This window comes from Schistocerca americana, chromosome 3 (assembly GCF_021461395.2).
Source record: "Schistocerca americana isolate TAMUIC-IGC-003095 chromosome 3, iqSchAmer2.1, whole genome shotgun sequence".
NCBI lineage: Eukaryota > Metazoa > Arthropoda > Insecta > Orthoptera > Acrididae > Schistocerca > Schistocerca americana.
The window spans coordinates 957,954,961-957,961,496 of NC_060121.1; the positions used below are offsets into that span (position 1 = coordinate 957,954,961).

General features: G+C 43.0%; 1 pseudogene; it reads right to left on the minus strand.

Annotated features, from left to right (window-relative positions):
• Nucleotides 1-1,429: 1,429 nt before the first annotated feature.
• LOC124607649 lies at nucleotides 1,430-1,546 on the minus strand (annotated as a pseudogene).
• Between the last annotated feature and the right edge of the window lie 4,990 nt (nucleotides 1,547-6,536).

Sequence of the window (6,536 nt, forward strand, 5' to 3'; positions counted from 1 at the left end):
TGAAAATCTAATCATTTGCATATCACAGCATCTTCTTCCTGTCGGTTAAATTTCGCGTCTGTAGCACGTTATCTTCGTGGTGTAGCAATTTTAATGGACAGTAGTGTACTTTAATACGAACAGTTTTGGTCACTGATCATTATCACAGTTTCAGCAAAAACAGTTGGAACACTAAAATTGGACCACAACATTTTTATTTTACACACGCTATATCGTATCAGTTGCCCATCACAAGAGTTTTGGAGTTCAAACACCTCTCACATTTCATCATCGTGCATCCTGAAAAACAAATGAATAAAAAAAGCGTTGTTAGAATCATGTTATCAGAATATGCTTATCGGTATTATAATGTAACAATTCACAAATGACACATTATGGAGCTATTTCAGTAGTTTATAATTTTTTATGACTGTTACTCCTTTATAAAATGTACTATCGCTCTTACAAGATAGCGAAGGAGTATAATGGGTAATTGACAATACGTGTGAAAACAATTTACTTAACTGAATAAATGCTCAATCAGTTTATGCAAACAATGTTCATCCTGGATGCAATTTTTAACTATTGCAACAGCATATTTTAGTGGGTGGCATAAATTCAGTACTATATGCAAAATATTTTTTCTAAATTTATATAATTTATGGAAAGACTCCATGTTTGTACATTTCAAATAGTATGCAACAAAATAGTTCAGTAAAATAGCTTATATGACTTGCCTCTTGTAAATACGCTCTGAGATAAAAAAGACGCACCACAAAGAAACTATCCGAATGGGACGGAAATAACTAGATGTAATGTAGTGGTAGTTCTAGAGAAAAAACCAAGGTTAAATCTCAAGGGGAAAAAAACTGTATGACTTATTCAAGAGAAAGAGCTTCACGTATTGAGCAAGCCAACAACGCGTTGGTCCACATTTGGCCCTTATGCAAGCTGTTATCCGCCTTGGCACTGACTGACTGAGTTTGATATTCTCCTGAGGGACAAGGTGCCAAATAATGTCCAATTGTAGCAGGAGATCGTATAAATACCGAGATGATGTTACGGTCTTGCCCATAATGCTCCAACATTGAATTGCGCTGAGATGTGGCGACGTTGATGGCCAAAGTAGGGTTTGCTAGCGCGAAGACAAGCAGCAGGCAGTAGAAACTCGTTGTGTGCAGGTGGGCCATATCTTGCTGCAATGTAAAGCCAGGATGGCTTGCCATGAAGGGCAACAAAAGCAAGCAAGCACTCCGTCTTCAGGCCACAATTGGCCCATCGGGACCATCCAACCGCCGTGTCATCCTCAGTTAAGGATGCGGATAGGAGGGGCGTGTGGTCAGCACACCGCTCTCCCGGTCATTATGATGGTTTTCTTTGACCGGAGCCGCTACTATTCGGTCGAGTAGCTCTTCTATTGGCATCACGAGGCTGAGTGCACCCCGAACAATGGCAACAGCGCATGGCGGCTTGATGGTCACCCATCCAAGTGCCGGCCACGCCCGACAGCGCTTAACTTCGGTGATCTGACGGGAACCGGTGTATCTACTGTGGCAAGGCCGTTGCCTAAGGGCAACAAAAGGGGCGTATAATATAGTCGACGTATAGCCGTGTCGTAAGGGTGCCGCGGATTACAACCAAAGAAGTCCTGCCATAAAAAACGTAACAACCGAGTCAATCCCTCTTGGCTCACTGGCTGCACGACTGGCAGGTTGGTATCCCATCACTGTCTGGGGTGTCTCCACACACGTCTTCGCTGGTGACTTGGGCTCAGTTCGAAGCAAGGCTCGTCGTTAAAGACAATTCCACTCAAGTCGATGAAATCCCAGGCCAAAGACGAGTCTGGAGACGGCCCAGACAGCGATAGGACACCCACTTCACTGTGGCTGGCATGCGGCCTGACAGCCGAGAGTGATGGTCTGAGGTGTCATTTCTTTTCGTAGTAGGACCGTTTTGGTTGTCACCTGTGGCACCATTACACCACAGTGGTACGTCGACGATATTCCACGCCACGTTTTGAGACCCTTCATGTCAAGCCACCCTATGCTTATATTTCAACAATATCCGCCCCCACAAGGCGAGAGTCTGTATTGCCTGTCTTCGTGCTTGCCAAACCCTACCTTTGGCAGCAAGGTCACCGGATTTCTCTTCCACTGAGAAAGTTTGAAGTATTATGGGCACGGCATTCCAACCATCCCGGGACGTTGACGATCTAACTAGCCAATTGGACCGAATTTAGCACTATATCCGTCTGAAGGACATCCAAGAACTCTGCGATGAATGTTTGCATAAGGACCAGAGGTAGACCAGCATACTGACTTGCTTATTTGGTGAAGCTCTTTCTTTTGAATGTGTCATTTAGTTTTTCTGAAATTGTAATTATTTGTTTGTCCATGCGTGTAAATCAGATCTACTCATTTCCGTCTCATTCCGATAGTTCCTATGGGGTGCTTTTTTTTTAGCATACGTTCCAACCTTCCTGACCGACTGCCTTATCGTCCTCAGCCTATAGGCATCACTGGACGCGGATATGGAGCGGCGTGAGGTCAGCACACCGCTCTCCCTACAGTTTTCAGTTTTCGTGACCGAAGCCGCTACTTCTCAGTCAAGTAGCTCATCAGTTTGCGTCGCAAAGGCTGAGTGCACTCCGCTGGGCACACTGTACGGCCACCCAGCGAAGTGCTAGCCAAGCCCAGCAGCGCTTACCTTCGGTGATCTGATGGGAACTGGTGTTACCACTGTGGCAAGGCCGTTGGCGTCTTAGAGTGTAAAGAAAAATAAATTGGGAATATACAACATGTAAAAAATAAGTAAATTAAGAATTTCATAACAGTGTTCGTTTTGTAGTCCCATAGGAGATCTTCCAGAAAATGGTATATTCCAAAAAAAAAGAAAACCTATTAATTTTTTACAAAAAACTAGTATAATGCTACTGAAGAATCGTAGTGGGGGCAGTCCTCAAGGAATTGGAAAAAGTTAAAAAACTACATTTTTTTCATTTACACATTAAGTAAAAATTTCGCATAGACATTTAAACTTACGTGCTCTGAAATTGATGTTGATCATACATACTGTGCAATCACGACTACTAGACTCTCTGGCTTACTAGATATTACACGAACCTTCGGGATAATTTTCACACCGAGCTCGCCAAATCGTTCCAGCGCCCACAAGTAGCAGACTCCTAACAGCTCTTTGGCCACTTGCATGCATATGAGACCCGATAATTGAATATGTCCGCAGCCCTGCACAAGTTGCCTCCGAGATTGGTCTCATCCCTGGAATGTGCACTGGTTATCTCACAGTAATGTATAAGTCGCAAAGTTTTGCCTGCGGGGAAATAAATTATGGAAAGCAGATGAAACTTCCGGTTCCCGATTTAATAAATTAAAACTTCGTTACGCTTATTTTCTGTTTTCGCTGATGTGAGTCAATGTTTAATAAACAGTAATGTTAAAAATTATGGGGATAAAACACAAATATTTTAGAGTAATTTACTGTAATTAAGGCAAGGCCTCCGGTCCAGATTGTATACTATTCCGTTTCCTCTCAGAGTATACTGATACAAGAGCTCCATATTTAGCAATTATATACAAACGCTCGCTCACAGAAAGATCCGGACCTAAAGACTGGAAAATTGCTCAACTCACACCAATACCCAAAAAGGGAAGTAGAAATAATCCGCTGAATTACGGGCTCATATCACTAACGTCGAATTGCAGTAGGTTTTGGATTATATACTGTATTCGATCGTCATGAAGTACCTCGAAGAAAAAGATGTATTGGCACATAGTCAGCTCGGATTCAGAAAATATCGTTTTTGCGAAACGAAACTAGCTCTTTATACTCATAAAGTAATGAGTGCTATCGATAGGGGATATCAAATTGAGTCCATATTTTTAGATTTACAGAAGGCTTTCGACACCGTTCCTCACAAGCACCTTCCAACCAAACTCCGAGCCTATGGAATAACAGTTGTGCGACTGGATTCGTGATTTCCTGTCAGAAAGGTCACAGTTCGTAGTAATAGACGGAAAATCGTCAAGTAAAACAAAAGTAATATCTGGCGTTCCCCATGGAAGTGTTATAGGCTCTCTATTGTTCCTGATTCATATTAACGACATAGGAGACAATCTGAGTAGCCCTCTTAGATTATTTGCAGATTATGCTGCCATTTACCGTCTTATAAAGTCATCAGATGACCAAAACAAATTACAAAATTATTTAGATAAGGTACCTGTAAGGCGCGAAAAGTGGCAATTCACTCAGAATAAAGAAAAGTGTGTAAGTCACACAAATCTGAAGGCTGTAAACTCAACTGAATACTTCGGGATTACAATTACAAATAACCTTAATTGCAGCGATAACATAGATATTGTTGTGGGTAGAGCAAACCAAAGACTGCGATTCATTGGCAGAACACTTAGAAGGTGAAACAGATCTACTAAAGAGACTGCTTACACTACACTTGTCCGCCGTATTCTGGAGTATTGCTATGCGGTGTGGGATAAGCATCAGGTGGGACTGACGGAAGACATCGAAAAAGTTCAAAGAAGGGCGGTTCGTACTGTATCATAGCGAAATAGGGGAGATAGTGCCACAGAGATGATACGTGAATTGGAGTCGCAATCATTAAAACAAAGGCGGTTTTCGTTGCGACGGGATTTCTCATGAAATTTCAATCACCAGTTTTTTCCTCTGGTTGCGAAAACATTCTGTTGGCACCCACCTACATAGGGAGAAATGATCATCACGATAAAATAAGAGAAATCACGGCTCGCACAGAAAAATGGAAGTGCTCGTTTTCCCGCGCGCCGTTCGAGAGTGGATCGGTAGAGTGACAGCTTGAAGGTGGTTCAGTGAACCCTCTGCCAGGCACTTAACTGTGAATAGCAGAGTAATCACGTAGATGTAGATGTATCTACAACAATTAAATGGAATATTGAACTTCAAAAATGACTGAAGGTTGTTCATTTAACAAAAAGGTAGGGTTGCAACTCATTGTCAGTGTTGCTCATTATTTGCGTCCAGAAACAAAAAATGAACTTTGTTGTATTCAGTAAATACTTCCGGCGTCAAACATAATAATGTGACATGAAGAGAACGCCCTGTCACAGTGGTCGCTCTTATTGAGATGGCTTGATTCCACACAGTAATTAGGCAGGTTTGTCACATGGCCAAATAGGTTTAGGCAACGGCTACGGCAAAATTATAGCAACACAGATTAACAACAACTTTATTACGAAAATGGTGCCTAGCAATCTTCAATTTTCATTGCGAGACTGTCGATACTGACTTGAGTGAAGTCGTGTGATTGCTTAAATCCGCATCTGGCAGATGGATGTCCACTTGGGAGCTATTTGTGTGACGTTGGGCGGATGCATAAAATAGGTTTTGCATTGAGAGCCTTAAGTTGCACCTGAGTACCAGGAATCTTGTGGCTCTTCTTTGCACGCGGTGATTTTTTCCACCGTGTAAAACTTTGGGGACTGATCGATGAGAGGATACGGAAAAAAGCAAGATGATGAACTTATATCGGAAAATGCTAGAGACCATTTATTCAATCATACATTGTTACAGAGACTGCGGTCTACTACGCGCTGTACCATGCAGTCACTGTTACAATATATGTTGAAAATGGTTTCCCTGTGCCTCAACACATGCATGTACGCGCCGTAACATGTTCTGTCTCATACGTTCACATCGGCTACGTTGCACCCGAACAGGGTCAAATACAGCATGAATACACTGTTCCTGTGTCTCCACATCTGAAATGGGCTCTGCATCCACGATACTTTTGAGATTGTCCCATAACCAGAAATCGCAAGGGGTTGGGATCCGATGAACGAACAGGCCAAGTAACTGACTCCCTCGTCCGATCCATCGACCAGGGAAGACACGATTGAGATGTGTCCGGAATTTAACGGCGAAGTGGGCTGGAGCACCATCATGTAGCAGCCATATAACCCTTCGAATCATCAAACGCACATCTTCCAGCAGGGATGACAAAGTCACCCGCAAGAAACGCCGATAGTTCCGGCCTGTTGGGCGACGTGGAAGTAAGACTGGTTCTAAAATACCGTCACCAAATTATCCCAGCCCAAACATTCCAGTCGCACCGATGCTGATGATTCGCTGTCACCATACCATGGGGGTTCTGCATACCATCCCACAGATGACTGTTATGAAAGTCGAAGATACTGCTCTGCATGAAGGTGACCTCATCTGTGGATATGGTGGATGATAAATCTCGGAATCGTGGTTGCCTGTTGAAGAAACCAGTGACAAAACTGCTAACCACGCGGAAAGTGTGTCGCTAGTGAGACCTGCACACGCTTAAGTAATAAGGGTAGTAACAGTTGTGATGGAGAATATTCCACACGGTCGTCTGGCTTACGCTGTACTGGTGGACCAACTGTCTGGTATTGAAACAGCAGTCTTCTTCCACATTGTTAATAACGTTTTCTTTCAAGTCTGGCGTCCGAACATTTCATGATTACCTGCTTCCTGAAACGACCCTGTCTCAAACAAATGGAGAAACACTGTTCAAAACGTTG